Here is a 17,758-nt window from a genome sequence, read left to right on the forward strand (position 1 = left end):
TCTTTGACACATTCCCCTTTTCCTTTCTCCTTCTATTTTTGATCTTTTTGAATATTAAGTATCTTATGATTACTTCTCAGAAGAAAACATAAAACTTGTTTTTTAGAAAATTATGTTAAAAAAATTAACTAATAAAAAACTGACCCTAAACTTTAGATAAAGATTTTCTTAATTTTTCTAATACACTAAAACAAATTATCTAATGATAAATATTTTCAATTTTTTGCAAAGTTTTGCTTTTAGTTCAGGACATAAATCCAAATACATCATGTACATGATGTATATGGAAGTCCAAGTTATTATATAAAAAATAATTTAGAAAAGTGTTTATTTAATAAATACAATATGACTTTCGGGTTGTTATCAATCAAGATGTGAAGATTGAAAGTATACAATATTAAAGAAGAAAGTGAACATTGTATTATGTTTGTATTACCCTAGTATACATTGTAGCTGAGCTTGTTGATTAATCAATTCAGTTAACAGAAATAGCAGTGCTGCCCTCAAGTGTTTCATGAATCAATCTATTGCTGGTACAATAGAAAGCAGATAATGTGACAATTCAATTTCTGGAGTAATATAATTTGATCTGAGTTTGCTAACCTGTTAACCTATATAATATTTAATCATTAAAAAGGTGAGGTTACATGACAAAGAGAAAATCTACATTGCAGTATAATGTTTGCAGTTTAAAATTACATTTAGGTTTTTATAAAGGTTTTCCACCTGTGTTTTGGGGAAAATATAGGCAATATCAGGGAATTTTACATCATAAATGTATATAAATGTAAAGATATATTCACTTAAAACAGAAAGACTTCCTTTTGAACCCCTCATATTGATGGATTAAGCCTAGCCGTATATCAAAGGGGTTCAAAATAAAACCTTCCCAGTCATCAAACCATTCAGTCTACAGCAAATCTGCAGTGATCTACTAACAGCATGATTCAGTGGAAAGAGAGAGATATATATATCCTAGTCCTGACAAACATACCAAATGATGATACAAACAGACAAACACGATATTTATATCCTACTTTTTCATTTTCAGTAGGCATACATACATGCTGAGCCAGACATAAACTCATCAAAGATACTAGGCTTATAATTATGTACGTCATAAGACTCCTCATAAGACTCATCAGTGACGCTCCAATCAAAAAAGTGGTGCAAATAACAATTTGACTTTTGTTTTTCCTTTGAAAAAAAAGACATATTATTTCCATATGTTCTACAGCTCAGTAATCAATATTGTGATTTTATATCTGTTGACAGTTTTAAATGATCAGTCTTCTAAAAATCAATATCTCAGCTGTGCTGACCTCCCACATACCATGTAAGATCTATCATTTTCAAGATGGAGAGCCTACAATTTCTTTCAATTTAACTCAGAGACATCTTCATTAGTGATGCATATATTTGTTCTTCAGATGTTTAAAAGAACAAAAGAAATTTAAAGTATTATGTGTTCATTACTGTCAGCTTCCTGACAAATCTGCAAAGGAATAATTAATATGGCTGTAATTCCACTATTTTATATGCATTTTGTTTTTAGCAAAAACCAAAACTATAAAACAAAAAATAAAACAAGAATACAAAACAACAAGAGGCCCACATACTGTCTTCAATGATGGACAGGTTTCCAAACTATTACATGTTTCATTAATGTTTTTGGGTTTGGCACCAACAAACAAGTTTAACCCCGCCACATTCTGTGTGTGTCTGTCACAAGTCAGGAGTCTATAATTCAGTGGTTGTGGTTTGTTTTTGTATATCATATTTGTTTTTTGTTTATTGTTTGTACATAAATCAGGCCATTAATTTTCTCGTTTGAATTATTTTACATAAATTGTCATTTCCAGGGCCTTTATAGCTTACTATGTGGTATGAGTTATGCTCATTGTTGAAAGCTATGGGGACCTATAGTTGTTAACTTTTATGTCATTTGGTGACTGGTGGTGAGTTGTCTCATTGGCAATCATACCACATCTTCTTATTTTTATACGACCGCAAAAAAATTTTTGTGGTCGTATATTGGTATGACGTTGGCGTCGTCGTCGTCGTCGTCCGGCGTCGTCGTCGTCGTCGTCCGAATACACATTAGTTTTCGCACTCTAAATTTAGTTTAAGTGAATGAATCTCAATGAAATTTTACCATAAGGTTCAATACCACAAAAGGAAGGTGGGGATTGATTTTGGGGGTTATGGTACCCACAGTTAAGGAATTAGGGGCCAAAAAGGGGCCAAAAATAAGCATTTTTGTAACTTCCAGACATAACTTGTGTGTAAGTGTATGGATCTCTCTGACATTGTACCACAAGGTTCCATATCACAAAGGGAATGCTGGGATTGATTTTGGGGGTAATTGCCTCCAAATTTTAGGAATAAGGGGCCAAAAAGGGACAAAAAACAAGCATTTTTCTAGTTTCAAGACAATAACTTGTGTGTAAGTGTATGGATCTCTCTGACATTGTATCACAAGGTTCCATATCACAAAGGGAATGCTGGGATTGATTTTGGGGGTAATTGCCTCCATATTTTAGGAATTAGGGGCCAAAAAGGGGCGAAAAACAAGCATTTTTCTAGTTTCATGACAATCACTTGTGTGTAAGTGTATGGATCTTTATGAAATTGTACTACAAGGTTCCATATCACAAAGGGAAAGCTGGAATTGAGTTTGGGGGTAATTGCCCAAAAAGTTTAGGAATAAGGGGCCAAAAATAAGCATTTTTCTAGTTTCCAGACAATAACTTGTGTTCAAATGTATGGATCTCTCTGAAATTGTACTGCAAGGTACCATACCTCAAAGGGAAGACTGGGATTGATTTTTGGGGGTAATTCCCTCAAAATTTTAGTAATTAGGGGCCATAAAAGGGCAAAAAACAAGCATTTTTCTAGTTTCAGGACAATAACTTGTGTGTAAGTGTATGGATCTTTATGAAATTGTACTGCAAGGTTCCATATCACAAAGGGAAAGCTGGGTTTGAGTTTGGGGGTAATTGCCCTAAACGTTTAGGAATTTGGGGCCAAAAAACAAGCATTTTTCTAGTTTCAAGACAATAACTTGTGTTCAAGTGTATGGATCTCTCTGAAATTGTACTGCAAGGTACCATACCACAAAGGGAAAGCTGGGATTGAGTTTGGGCCAATGGGGTGATGAATCATAAGGGGGTTCAAAAATATTTGGGGGATTTTTTTTTCTTTTTTTCATACATGTAAACCTCCCGACGGTAGTACAATAATCCCGTTTTCAGGGGTCTCCTCCCGACCTCGCGTTGAAGAGAAAAAAATCCTGTGTATTCTCAGATCTGCAGTGACATCACAACATGTAACTGCCCAACATATCATCTCAGACATCTGGTGTAACTGACATCACCTGAAGTTATATTTTACCTGTAAATCAATTAACATGCATAATTATATGGCTTCACTTGTCAGCTTGGGTGTCAAACATTCTGGTAATCAACGATTTTTACCTCAGGCTAACTGCCGTTGTGTAATAAAAACTTTGTGTATTTATTGGGTTACTTCCCCTGATTTATCCTGTTTTAAGTTACTTTCCTTTAAATAATGTAAATTTTTAAAAGAATATAAATAAAATATAAATTGAACAAATAATCATAAAAGGATGGTAATTAAATGATTTTAAATGTCTTAGGACAAATCAAAAAATAATAATTTGAAAATTATTTGAGGGTTCTATACTTTCTTTCAAGGCTTAAATTGAATTCATATAATAACTATGACCCATGTTCTAAATTTAAATGAGTTTCTGATTATTCAAATAAAATCTAACTGCAAATGCAGATCGGTAAACAAATGATCTGATTGCAATGTTTGTCCTATAGAATAATGATATAAAAGATATGAATTGAAAAATTTAAAGAACATACTAAAAAAAAAGAATATTAGATTGAACATGTAGAATATTAAGATAAAGAAACTTTATAAGTACAAGGGTACTATAAACATAATACATAATACATTTGGATTGAAAGTTGAAGAAAACACACTTTAAAAGACAATTTTTACAGCACACGGTTACATTTACGACAAACTTTATGTCGATTAAAAACCTCCTGATCTGAGTCCTAATCTCCTGACCAAAATTTTCCAATCTCCTGATCTGAGTTTCACAGTCCATCACATGTATGTTTTTTTCTTTAAAATTTTCCATTTTAAATTGGTTATTTCTGATGTATATATAAAAGCAAATAACAACGATATGGTTTGAATAGGTAAATTAAAAAATTTTAAGTTCTTAGACCACTTTCATTCTGTGTGAGAAACCTATGCTGTGTCAAATATTTAATTACAATCCAAATTCAGTGCTGTATCAAGCTTGAATGTTGTGTCCATACTTGCCCCAACTGTTCAGGGTTCGACCTCTGCGGTCGTATCAAGCTGCGCCCCAGCGGAGCATTTTATTATAAGAATGTCAACCTTATCTTAGGTTGCAATTATGGGATGTCTCTGTTTTGTCTTGTTTGGTTATATTATAATATTAAAAGCCCAGTCCTAGATTGTATAATGTAGAAGGTCATGTTTTGGGAATGCCACATGTTAAAGTCCAGTCCTAGATTGTATAATGTAGAAGGTCATGTTTTGGGAATGCCACATGTTAAAGCCCAGTCCTAGATTGTATAATGTAGAAGGTCATGTTTTGGGAATGCCACATGTTAAAGTCCAGTCCTAGATTGTATAATGTAAAAGGTCATGTTTTGGGAATGCCACATGTTAAATCCCAGTCCTAGATTGTATAATGTAGAAGGTCATGTTTTGGGAATGCCACATTTTCTGGATAGAGAGTGTGTGCTTCTGTAATTGTAGAAATGATTATCCTCCTTAAATGACCTCTGCACCATTTTTGGATTTGAACCTTAGGTACCACTGTTAAAATAAACAACTTATTTGCCAACTGAGCTAAATAATAACTCTGGACTGTTTTTAATCAAGACTCCAATATGACAAACAAGTTAAGTGGTGGCTGTGTGGCTAAGAATTTAATATATATATTTATATATATTTTTACTTATTGATTTAATGGATAAAGATCTTGAAATAATGGCACATTTTCTCTTAGTTATGGAAAACAAATCTAAATGGGAATCAAGCGAAAAAGCAGTGATAATCTTCATCTAGGACTACATTTTTATGCCCCCTCCTTATATATATAGGCAAAGGAGGCATTAAGTGTTACCTTTGACTGTCCCTCCGTCCTCCTTTCTATCCATCCGTCTTTTTGGTGGAAGAAGACTTCAAGTCTTCTGAAAGCCTTTACTGCCGGCTGTAAAATCATTGAACCATTACCAGGTTGTATGCTGTATCCCTTTCTGTGTATTACAATTTCATTACAACTTCCGTAAGTGTTATAGTTTCTCATGTTTTAATGTAAAAATATATACCCTTTTATTTATGTAAATTATTAGATTTCATCTCATCTTACATGAACGTTATTTGTTTACTTGTAACCGGAAGTATTTAATGTAGATTATTGTAGTATGCATGCGTGAATTTGATATCGGGTCAGTTTACCCTTTTTAAATGTTCGCCCTTGGTCTGTTTGTCCTAAGTTCTTCCGCCCATAGAGTATGTTCACCCTAAGTTCCTTCTACTTACTTTTATCAATGACGTTTTTACGTCCTTTCATTATTAAAAAATATTAATATTAAGGGTATTCAATTTTAATAAACTAATTCAGATATTTATATGGTAGAAATTCTCGAAATTCATGAAAACACATGAAAAAAAATAATTAAAAGTTGATGGCTTGTCTTGGAGCATTTAATATGTCATGATAATAATTCTCTGATTGGTGTAATAATTGTCTTTAGTAGATTAATGATTGGAATTATCGGAATAAAACAACTGGATTATTCAGGTTAATCTAAACCATGTTGGTTACATATCTGCGCATGTACACAAATGGGAAATTTAATTGACAATTTGTGCGTACGAAAGTTTTAAAATATTGATAAACAGAATTGCATATATTCATACAATCCATCTTATGTTGTAGTCAAGTATCTGCGTGGAGAGTACGACTTCAAATCAATGATGCTTGAAAAAATACACGGATTGGGTTGTTCCGTCTACGTTTAGATCTTTAATGCAATCAAGTCATATTCCAGTTTTAGACAACATGTGTTTTTTAATACGAAAGTGAGAATATTTTAGTATGTTATGGCGATAATAAAGAGTCAAGCGCACACGTGAATCTGCTGGTGTGTTACACATCAAACGATGCACTGTCGGTCATTGTCGAAATGTCCCCAATGATTGTCTTTATTCCCTTACGATTCAAAGTTTTATATTGACCAAAAACGGGATCTTAACAACTAAATAGTCCAGCTCTTTACCGTTATTCGTCATTTAGGTACACCCATTATCGAGGCTCGAGTGCCCAAAAACCAATTCTTGGCCTGACACATATCTGCATTGAATATCTGTTTATAATGAAAACCCTAGTTTAAACAAACTTGACTAAAAACTTGGTAATCATTTTTTTTTAAGGTCAACTATCTACCTTTGACAGAAAACTTTTAAGTGAAACCAAATCAATTAATGTTATAATTGCTTTGCAAATTTGCATTGCATCAAGTTGACCTTTCTTAGACGAATGTATGGAATCTAGTTATAGAAAAATTAATTTGAATCAACAGTATTTGCAGATTTTTATGTTAAGTATAGTGAGTTTTGGTTGAGGTATGAGTCTAACTATTTTTTAAAGAAAAAAATGCGTCAAAAGCAATAATGGGACAAAGCAGACTGGTTTGGTGGGGCTGCTCTTATGGTAATTCAAGTTACCTTTTATGCATCTTCTTCCACCTCAGAGCAATCAGCTCTTTGATTTTGGTTTCTGCACTCTAAATTAAGTTTGCCTCATGCAAATTTTATAAAACTCATACACAGTGATAAAACCAAACCTCACACACACAGAGATCGAATTTTGGAGGTGAATCACCTACTGTTCTAGAGTTATGCCCCTTTATAACTTCTAAAATTGCAAATTTTTTCGTTTCCACACACTTAAGTTTTCCTCTTCCAAATTTTATGGAACTCATACATAATGCTAAGAACCACAACACGCAGACAGAGTTTGAATTTGGGTTGTAAGTATTTACCGTTCTAGAGTTATGCCCCCTTTAACTTGGAAAATTGCAAATCTTGAGCGGGGACATTTGTTTCCTCAGACACATTATTTATTTACATTATATTTGTTTTCTAGGTATATTAACTTGTCTATCTTTTCTGAAAAATGTGACACTGATAAATATTATTTAAAAAACTTATATAATTTACACACAGCAGTCTGCTTTGGTGAAATCATTTCAATTAGTCCAGAAATGGATTTATTTGTCAAGACCAACATTTTTCATTCAAGACATTTATATCATACCAATTAATGTCCTCTTTTCTTACAAATCCTACACTGGTTAATATGTAATGAAAAAGTTAGATAATTTATACACCGTTTGATGGGAATCAGTTCAGTCAGTCTGGAAATGACCTAGATAATTTATACACAGTTTGATTGGAATCAGTTCAGTCAGTCTGGGAATGACCTAGATAATTTATACACAGTTTGATTGGAATCAGTTCAGTCAGTCTGGGAATGACCTAGATAATTTTTACACAGTTTGACTGGAATCAGTTCAGTCAGTCTGGGAATGACCTAGATAAATTATACACAGATTGATTGGAATCAGTTCAGTTAATCTGGGAATGACCTAGATAATTTATACACAGTTAATGACCTAGATAAGTTCAGTCAGTCTGGAAATGACCTAGATAATTTATATACAGTTTGATTGGAATCAGTTCAGTTAGTCTGGGAACAACCTAGATAATTTATACACAGTTTGATTGGAATCAGTTCAGTCAGTCTGGGAATGACCTAGATAATTTATACACAGTTAATGACCTAGATAAGTTCAGTCAGTCTGGAAATGCCCCAGATAATTTCTATACAGTTTGATTGGAATCAGTTCAGTTAGTCTGGGAACAACCTAGATAATTTATACACAGTTTGATTGGAATCAGTTCAGTCAGTCTGGGAATGACCTAATTTGTTAGGACCAATGTTTTTCATTGAAGACATTTATATCATACTATTTAAATTCCACCTGAGAGCCAGCCAGTGATTTCTGTGTTTCAGTATCAGTAAAGAGCAGTCTGGCCCATTAATGTATTGTCATCATCTGATATCATACACCAGTTATGAATACAAATTATCAATGATGCACCAATTATCACAATTTTCTTTTGATGTGGTCCTATACCTATATTGATTTTGCAAAGGAATTTTTTTTTATCAGCAATAAATTTTGTTTGCAGGGAGTTTTACACAACAAATAGCTATTGATGTTGATTTATGATTAGGAAAAAGACATTTAGTTCCACAGAGATATTTTTTCTGTGGTTTTATGTCAAGTGTTTCTATCTGTTATGGAAATCGATTATGTAATTATTAGTATGTGCCGCTAGTTAACTTTACTAATTAATGTCTCTCTATCACTAGTATATAGCAGGTTATTGACTATACATTTTCTGATTCTATACTTAAATGGCTTTTGTCAATTCATGAAACCTAAAAAAAAAAATGTGGAGATACACAAATGGGGTAATCAAAAATCATAAGTCCAAGAAAAGAAGACAACAAATTGCATTGACAGATAAAAAAATGGGGAAAAGAAATTTACTCAGAAAACAAAGCATTGAGTAACATGAACACTAACAAAAACTGGATTGAACTGAGGTGCTGTAGAAGTATAAGTAGTTCTCTTGCTCCACTTCTGGTGCCCATTTTACTGTGATTAGTCACAGCTGATAATGACTTACAGTCTTAAACACAGTTTATATATTTTTTATTTTTGCCTTTTATCTTGAAAACTATAATAGATACAGAGAAACTCAAAGTTGCAAAAATGATTAGCAAGACAAGATTTACAAATAAGTATGCATGATCGAAATCATCTTTCGACTCCTGATTAGAGTTATTGCCCTTTGATAAAGATTTTTACCAATTTTTTGCGTTTTTTTGCCTTTTATCTGAAAAATTATAATAGATAGATAGAAAGTTAAAGAACCAAAAATTATCAGCAAGACAAGATTTTCATTTAAGACTGTATTGAGGAAACTTTTCGATGACCTTTTTATTGGAATTATTGCCCTTAATGACGATTTTTACTTTTTTTTTGCATTTTGCCTTATATGCTTTAAAAAACAAATAAGATCAGCAAGGCAACATCTATAAACAAGTCAAATTTTGCTGATATAGTTAGTAGACTGTTACTATTCATAGGAGTGATTGCCCCTAAATGAGGATTTTTTTACCCTCTTTTGTGTTTTTGAGCAAAAATTAAATAAGATAGAGATAAACTAAAAAGACAAAATGATCAGCAATACAAGATCAACAAAAAAGATATTTTTGTAATGAATTCTATTCTTGTCTACAATGTTGGAGAGAGTCCATTGTTGATTATGCACATAGACCAAGGTGAGCCTATAGTTTTATTTTGCATGTATTTGATAAACATTTTTAATTAAATTGAATGATAAATTACAAGAATATATATCATTTTCATGAATTTTCATAATTAACAATTATTTCCAAAATCATCCTGCTTAAGAATGTAATTTTAAATAAAATTACAATAAAAAATTGATTATATAAATTATATTCTTGTCAAAACTGCTTGTCACACAAAGATTGATTGTAAAACATTAATACAAAAAAACTATTTATCAATTTCATGAATTTAAGCTGCAAAATCAGATATTAATCATTTGTTACCTAAATTATCTTATGCAGAATGTTAATACATCTATCATTGAAATGATTTATAGAGAGTAGGTTGGAGTAACCAGTGCAATGGTTCACTTTCATAAGAATTAGTTTGGATAAATTTTTGTTATTTGAAGATTAAGAACAAGTATAAAAGTTGATACCGACCAAAATGTGGATATTATAGACATCTTTGGGATAACAGCAAACTATTGTTCATAGTTTAGTAAGAAGAGTGCGGCACTTTTTATGCCCCCGCCATAGTGGTGGGGGCATTAAGTTTTACCCTTGTCCGTCCGTACCTCCCAAAATTGGTTTCCGTTCTCTATCTAGAGTTATGCCCCTTCATAAATGGAAAAATTGCAAAATTTTTAGTTTCCATTCTCTAACTTAAGTTTGCCTCAACCAAATGTTATGAAACTGATACATAATGATTATTACCACAAAACACAGATCAAGTTTGAATTTTGGTGGCGTCACTGTAACTGTTCTAGAGTTATGCCCCTTTATAAATGGAAAAATTGCAAAAAATTTAGTTTCCGTTCTCTAACTTTAGTTTGCCTCAACCAAATGTTATGAAACTTATACACAATGCTTATTACCACAAGACACAGATCAGCTATGAATTTTGGTGGCGTCACTGTAACCATTCTAGAGTTATGCCCCTTTATAAATGGAAAAATTGCAAAATTTTTATTTTCTTCTGAATATCAAGTAATTTTTAAAATTGGAGTTATCTTCCTTTGTCCATGATAATAGTTGAATCAACAACAATGAATTCTTTATACAATGCAATGTTTAATTTTGACTTCCACTGATAAAACACAGATCAAGTTGAATTTGGGTAGTGTCACTTTAACCATTAATGAGTTATGCCCCTTTATAAATAGAAAGATTGCAAAATTTTTAGTTTCCATTCTGTAACTTAAGTTTGCCCAAACCAAGCATTATGAAACCTATACACAATATTCATTACCACAAAACTAAGATCAAGTACAAATTTTTTGTTTCCGTTTTCTAACTTTAGTTTGCCTCAACTAAATGTTATGAAACTTATACACAATGCTTATTACTACATAATACAGATTAAGTACGAAATTTGGTGGCGACACTTTTACCATTCTTGAGTTATTTCCCTTTATAAACATAAAAATTGCCGAATTTTTCGTTTCCTTTCTCTAACTTAAGTTTGTCTCAATCAAATGTTATAAAACTTATACACAACCGTTCTAGATTTATGAGGGTTTACAAATAGAAAAATTGCCAAATTTTTAGTTGCTGTTCTCTGCTTAAGTTAGCCTCAACCAAATGTTATGAGACTTACACACAATGCTTATTACCACAAAACTCAGATCAAGTTCAAATTTGGGTGGGGTCACTTTTACCGTTCTTCAGTTATGTCCCTTTATAACTATATGATATGCAAGCGGGGGCATCATCTGGGTCCACTATCCACATCTATTTTTTTTGTCAACAGATAAAGTATGTCAAGGACAAATAGTTTAAATATTTTTTATGCCCATGCAACAAAATGTCGAAGGGCTTATTAAGTTACATCTGTCCGTCCGTCTTTCCCTCTGGATTAAGATACATTGTTTGTCCGGCAATATCCTCCTATAGTTTTGGAGGTACAACTTTAATATTTTGTAGGTTGTTCATACACATAATGAAGATGTGCATGGCCACAGGATTTTGATTTTTTTTTCAAATATTCTGAAAATGACAGGTAGTTGGATTAAGTCTTTTTTTTGGTACTAGCTGCATAAAGAGTTCATGGTTCGTCCGGCTTTCTCCTCCTACAGTTTTGGAGATACAGCTTTAATATTTTGTAGGATGTTCATACACATAATGGAGGTGTGCATGGCCACAGGATATTTTTTTTTTTTTTCAAATATTCTGAAAATGACAGGTAGTTGGACTTTTTTTTTGTCAGAAGGGGGCATCATTTGTGACTTACAGACAGCGTAACAATTTCAAGTTGTATGCCAACATCACTGTTTGTCAAATCTAAAATATGTAGAACTATACTCATGCATATGGCAGAGCAGAAAGGGGGGGGGGGGCATTGTCCATATCTAGTTTCAAAGATACCATGCTTACAATTTATTACCCCAGATGTGCATCCAGTGTGCAGATTTCTAATACACTAACTGAATGAAAAAAACTTGAATAAGCTTGGATATTTTTTATGCCCCGCAGTAGTCAACAGAGGCATTATTAAGTGTTACCCTTAACCGACCTTTCATCTGTCCCATTTTTGTTTCTGCACTGTAACTTAAGTTGTCCTCATCCAAATTTTAAGAAACTCATACACAATTATAAGAACCAAACCTTGCAGACAGACTTCTAATTTGCGCAGTGAGTCACTTTTTTTTCTAGAGTTATGCCCCTTTATATCTTGGATAATTTTGCAATTTTTTTTGTTCCACACTATAACTTAAGTTTGCCTCATCCAAATTTTGTATAACTCTCGCACAATGCTAAGAATCACAACACACAGACAGTGTTTAAATTTTGGCAGTATGTCATTAACGGTTCAAGAGTTATGCTCCTTTATAACTTGGAAAATTGCAAATTTTTAAGTTTCCACACTCTTACACAAGCTTGTCTCATCCAAATTTGAGGAAACTCACACACAATGCTAAAAACCACAACACGCAGCTTGAAAAATTGCAAAGCTTGAGCGGGGGCATTCGTGTCCTCAGACACATTCTTCTTTTATTCCTACAAAATACTGGGCTTCATTGGCCAAGTGGTCTAAATAGTCCAACTACTTATCACTAGCCTGTCAACACTGAGGTTGGGAGTTCGAATCCCACATATGACAGTTGCTTTCGACACCAATCTTAATTGACTTGCATTGTCAGTTTTGTCGGTGGTTTTCTCCAAGCACTCCAGTTTGAACTCCACCAAAAAAACTGACCACCATGAAAAAGCCAATAGTGTTGAAATTAGCATTTAACACCAATCAATCAATCAATCAATAAATAAATTACACAAATATAATATAGCACAAGCAAGAACCATATTTACTTTTCAGGTTTCATATCTAACCAATACCTAAAAAATAATGAGTATGTGATGTGGATTATTATGTTCTCAATGCAAATCAAAAATATTTCTTATTTCAATTTTTTATAAAGAAGATTATTAAGTGTTAAATAAGGAATAATGTATTTGCTGTACAGTACATGATTAAAACTCATGATTAAAAGGGTTACTACAAATATGATTTAATATGAAATATATAGAAAAATTATCCAGTGAGGAAATGCTATTGATGAAAAATAAGGAGATGTGGAATTATTGCCAATGCGACAACTATCTATCGGAGTTCAAATGATGTGGATATGAGCAATTATATGTCGCCATATTGACCCATTACTATATATACCACAAATAATCTGTTAATAGAACACAACAAGTTTGGTACTACAAGACGGTCGATACCACTTCTTATGGACTAAAAGTCAGTGCTCTATAGTATTAGGTCATGATTGTTTTCTCAGTTGATTAATTTTTTGTGAATTTTTCAAAAACTGAAGTTGCTATTCCCTCTGGAAAGCTTATCATAGTTGGTTTTGGCTAGTCACTGAAGGCTTTCATATTTTTTAACCTGTTATATTTATTGCTTTTAAAACTCCCTGTCCAAAGTGCTTATGATGATGGCTATTTCAGGAATTGTGTCGACATGCACACAGAACTGGGTTCTTTCAGGAAACATGTCATGTGCATAGAAATGGGCATGACAAGTTTCTTTTTTGCTTCCTCAGCGTTCAGTATTCCTGATGAAGGTTAAAAAAAAAAACCCAAGATAAGTTAGCTTTGTCGTGGTACCCTCTTGTTGACATTGGCCTTTTGAGGAGTATTGTCAGTAAAAAAATATTATTGCTAGTACTGATTTGATTAAAAAAATCAGTTTCCACCATAAAATTGGAATACATAATGCAAATTGAATCGATAAGTATAATTATTGAATATGTTACACAATCATTTGAATGGCCTTCTATTGCCGTAAAACATAATTTTAATTGTGATATTTAAGTGTTTTGTTTATGACACTATATCTTAAAAATCAATTTCTGATAAGTGTTTTTATATTCTTGGAAAATGTAAACAAAAATGGAGACAAAAATCATTATTCTGTAGAAATTTGATATCAGTTTAGAGTAAAATTAACATTTTTGAGTTTTTGAAATAATTAAGAGCTATAGAATATTAAATTAAAAAAAAAATATTCAAAAATGTTCGATTGCAATCAGATAAATTAGCATAACACAGAAATAGAATGAAAATTTTTACTTTTATGTTTCACCCAGGGTGTAGTTTTTGTCTCGCCTTGACGGAGTCAAAAAGCGAGCCATAGGTATGCTGTTCCAGACCCTTGTCCATCTGTACGTACGTCCATCTGTACGTCCCAAAATTGGTTTCCGTTCTCTAACTTGAGTTTGTTGCTTATTACCACAAAACACACATCAAGTTTGAATTTTGGTGGCGTCACTTTAACCGCTCTAGAGTTATGCCCCTTTTATAAATGGAAAAATTGCAAAATTTTTAGTTTCCGTTCTCTAACTTAAGTTTGCTTCAACCAAATGTTATGAAACTTATACACAATGCTTATTACCACAAAACACAGATCATGTTTGAATTTTGGTGGTGTCACTTTAACCGTTCTAGAGTTGTGCCCCTTTATAAATGGAAAAATTGTAAAATTTTTAGTTTCCGTTCTCTAACTTAAGTTTGCCTCAATTAAATGTTATGAAACTTATACACAATGCTAATTACCACAAAACACAGATCAAGTTTTAATTTTGGTGGCGTCAATTTAACCGTTCTAGAGTTATGTCCGTTTATAAACATAAAAATTGCTGAATTTTTCGTTTCTGTTCTCTAACTTTAGTTTGTCTCAACCAAATGTTATAAAACTTATACACAACCGTTCTAGAGTTATGCCTGTTTACAAATAGAAAAATTGCTGAATTTTTATACGACTGCATAAAATTTTGACCGTCGTATATTGGTATGACGTTGGCGTCTTTGTCGTCGTCCGGTGACACATTGGTTTTCGCACAATTACTTTAATTTAAGTGAAAGGATCTCTATGAAATTTTGCCGTAAGGTTTGATACCACAAAAGGAAGGTTGGGATTGATTTTGGGGGTTATGGTACCAACAGTTAAGGAATTAGGGGCCAAAAAGGGGCCAAAAATAAGCATTTTTCTAGTTTCCAGACAATAACTTGTGGAACAGTGTATGGATCTCTCTGAAATTATACCACAAGTTTCCATACCACAAAGGGATGGTTAGGATTTGCTTTGGTGGGTTATGGCTCAAACCGTTTAGGAATTAGGGGCAAAAAAGGGGGAAAAACAAAGGTGTCCTGGTTAATGGACAAATACTATAGTACAAAACATGATTTTAAGCACTTGCTTTTAAATTATGTATAAAGTAATGGTTAATGAACAATTAAGACAATTTAAAAGAAGTGTAAGGGAGGTAATCCAAATACAACATTTTAATTACCTCCCTTACACTGCTTTTAAATTATGTTTAATGAAATGCATATTTATAAAGGAAGACCAGTAAAAATAATACGCAACAGCATAGTGTATTGCACAAAAGCCAAAAAAAAAAGTGGGGTAAATTTTTTTTAATTTTTTTTGTGGGGGAGGGGGTCAATTCGCAACAGCAAAGTGTATTGCACAAAAGCAAAAAATTGAATATAAATTCAAATCATATAACCAATTCTAAGTTCTTTGACTACAGTTATTCTGTGTCAGAAACCTTTTATGTGTCAAATATCTAATTACAATCCAAATTCAGATCTGTATCAAGCCCAAATATTGCGTCCATCTTTGCCCCAACTGTTCAGGGTTGGACCTCTGCGGTCGAATCCAGCTGCGCTCGGGGAAGCAATTTATTAGCTTCTGTTCTCTACTTAAGTTAGCCTCAACCAAATGTTATGAAACTTACACACAATGCTTATTACCACAAAACTCAGATCAAGATCAAATTTGGGTAGCGTCACTTTTACCGTTCTTCAGTTATGTCCCTTTATAACAATATGATATGCAAGCGGGGGCATCATCTGTGTCCACATGTGGAAACTATCCACATTTTTTTTAAAACACAAACATGTCTTTTTAAGTATTTGCAACTCAATGTCACTACATGTTATTGGATATGGCTCATTGTCATGTTTAATCCTGAAATAAGGCGAAATTTTTGAAAGACCTTAATTCTAAATGATTGAAAGCTTTCATTTTGCATTAATCATACCATCATAGTGTATTAGATATTCCCCATCAGGCTGACACCCTCATGGCTATATATCTTATACTTGCACTTTCATTACATAAAACAAATACTGATTGACAGTTTCATCATTTGAGACTAGTATTGATATAAATGTTAATTTTCATTATTTATTGCTGTGACTATGTAGACCTTTATGTCAATCATCATCTTCCTTTGAAATATTCCAATTTACCAGAAAGTCATAATTGTTCAATAATATTACAATGTAACACAATTGGATGCTCATTTAACTGTTCCTCTCTTGGAAATATTATATATATCTTTTCTAATATTACCCTGGAGTGTATTTTTACTTCAAAGTCAAAGCTCATTATTCTTTTGTTTGAATTTCCGGTGTTTACCAATACCCATGGAGATAAAACCCAATCTCATCCTTATACAGACAATTTTATAGCAGAGTTGTTATCAACAGGTAATACATTTTTCTGTAGATTTATTAGACAGGTTTGATTTGCTGTCTGTGTAATTTCTATTGAGAAAATATATGAAAGAATAATATTGAAAGAGCTGATCTTTAGGTCAGTGTAAATTCATCCTTTGAACACAGTAGAAAATGTTTGATGCCCACTAAATGCCATTAATTTGTGATCCTAGACTTATATGAATAACAGCAATGACAATCCCATAAATGTTTGATATTTATTTCAGTTTTTATCACAATTGTTTCGGAATTAACTTTCATTAATAGGAACTCTTGAGATCATAACTTTGAGAAGCCAAATACGGACTGAGAGCAGATCTTTGACAGTCTCTGTTGAATTGATCCACAACTTTTTGTAGACTCAGGGTGATTGAGATCTACATAGACATCTTTCTATTGTTGTCTAGATATTTTTTTTTATTAAACCCTTAGTTCACAGGCACTTGTTCATAAACAAATTTACCTCTATACCTTTATATAATTCATGTTACATAAAGGTATAGAGGTATTTTTTCAGAGACAAATGCCAGTGTCTTAGTTGACAATGTTATATTCAGAGTCTTTCTTCAGTAGGTCAGAAATTGCCAATGTTATAATCAAAGTCTGTGTTAAGTATGTCAGAAATTGGCAATGTTATATTCAGAATCTGTGTTCAGTATGTCAGAAATTACCAATGTTATATTCAGTCTGTGTTCACTAAGTCAGAAATTGCCAATGTTATAATCAGAGTCTGTCAAATATGTCAGAAATTACCAATGTTATATTCAGAATCTGTTCAGTATGTCAAAAGTTCTCAATGTTATATTCAGAGTCTGTAATCAGTATATCAGAAAATGCCAATGTTATTTCAAAGTCTGTGTTCATAATATAAGAAACTACCAATGTTACATTCAGTCTGTGTTCATTATATCAGAAACTGCCAATGTTATTTCAAAGTCTGTGTTCAGAATATAAGAAGCTACCAATGTTATATTCAGTCTGTGTTCAGTATGTCAGAAATTGCCAATGTTATATTCAGTCTGTTTAGTCTGTCAGAAATTGCCAATGTTATTTCAGAGTCTGTGTTCAGAATATCAGAAATTGCCAATGTTATATTGAGAGATTGTGTTCAGTTTGTCATTAATTGCCAATGTTATATTCAGAGTCTGTGTTCAGTATGTGAAAAGTTTTCAATGTTATATTCAGAGTCTGTTATCAGTATGTCAGAAATGGCCAATGTTATTTCAGAGTCTT

The 17,758-nt window shown here is 32.5% G+C and overlaps 1 protein-coding gene and 1 long non-coding RNA gene across 4 annotated transcripts in view; both read left to right on the plus strand.

Moving 5' to 3' along the window:
* LOC127700311 (C-Maf-inducing protein-like) overlaps window positions 1-17,758 on the plus strand; it is a 104,542-nt gene that overhangs the window by 24,074 nt on the left and 62,710 nt on the right. The gene's annotated exons all lie outside the window — the stretch shown is intronic.
* On the plus strand, window positions 1,940-15,184 carry LOC127700322 (uncharacterized). Its single transcript, XR_007981550.1, has 2 exons — window positions 1,940-2,182; window positions 14,928-15,184. It is a non-coding gene; the product is annotated as an uncharacterized LOC127700322 (long non-coding RNA).

This window comes from Mytilus californianus, unplaced genomic scaffold, assembly GCF_021869535.1.
Source record: "Mytilus californianus isolate M0D057914Y unplaced genomic scaffold, xbMytCali1.0.p SCAF_5, whole genome shotgun sequence".
Classification (NCBI taxonomy): domain Eukaryota; kingdom Metazoa; phylum Mollusca; class Bivalvia; order Mytilida; family Mytilidae; genus Mytilus; species Mytilus californianus.